At 45.4% G+C, this 999-nt stretch overlaps 1 non-coding gene across 1 annotated transcript; it reads left to right on the forward strand.

Annotated features, from left to right (window-relative positions):
- The first annotated feature begins 475 nt into the window (after positions 1-475).
- On the forward strand, positions 476-585 carry LOC136156777 (U6 spliceosomal RNA). Its single transcript, XR_010661256.1, has one exon. It is a non-coding gene; the product is annotated as a U6 spliceosomal RNA (small nuclear RNA).
- Positions 586-999: the final 414 nt, after the last annotated feature.

A 999-nucleotide genomic window follows, 5' to 3' on the forward strand; every position in this document is an offset into this window, starting at 1 on the left:
CTGACCTGGCCTTGGAAGTCAGCCAGTGTCGCTGCTGTCACACTCTATTGGTCAAAACAGTCACAGGCTCACCCAGATTGAGGGTGCCAGAGGCGGGGCGGGGCCTGGACGGTACCCTTTGATGTAGGAGTGGCAGATTTCTGGCAAAGCCTGTGTGGGGTGACAAATACCATGCTAGGCATTTTTAAGAATGTATTGTCACAGAAGGTGACTGGGGCTGGAGCAAGGTGTCAGCCATGGAGCCTGCTCTGCCTGTGCATGGCAGACTCAGTCTCCAAGTCCTGGGTCAAGTGACTATATGCCTCAAAACGTTTTCAAAGCTTTTAAAAAATGTTTACTTAGGTATGAAACACAATAAGGTGCACAGATCTTAAGTGGGCGCTTAAAAGACTTTGACCTATGTCTCCACTCGGTTGATCACCACTCAGATCAAGACACTGACTATTTCCATTGCCCAATCAAGAGGTGATTACTCGTGCTTGCTTCAGCGGCACATATACTAAAAAACTGGAAAAATATAAAGAAAATTAACGTGGCCCCTCCGCAAGGATGACAATGCAAATTCGTGAAGTATTCCATACTTTTGGAAAAGAGAAGAATAGAGTATATTAATGTATATATAGCTTCCTAGGTGGTGCTAGTGGTAAAGAACCCACCTGCTGATTCAGGAGACATAACAGATGTAGGTTTGATCCCTGGGTCGGGAAGATCCCCTGGAGGAGGAAATAGCAACCCACTCTAGTATTCTTGCCTGGAGAATCCCAGGGACAGAGGAGCTTGGCGGGCTGCAGTCCATGGGGTCGCAAAAGAGTCAGACAATACTTAGCGACTAAACAATAACAACAAGGTATATATATGAAGTCTAGAAAACTGATACTGATTAATCTATTTGCAGCATAGGAATAGAGATTCAGATATAGATAACAGACTTGTGGGCACAGCTGGGGAAGGAAAAGGTGGGATGAATGAGAGAGTAGCACTGAAACATATACATCGCTG

This window comes from Muntiacus reevesi, chromosome 1, assembly GCF_963930625.1.
Source record: "Muntiacus reevesi chromosome 1, mMunRee1.1, whole genome shotgun sequence".
Taxonomy (NCBI): Eukaryota; Metazoa; Chordata; class Mammalia; order Artiodactyla; family Cervidae; genus Muntiacus; species Muntiacus reevesi.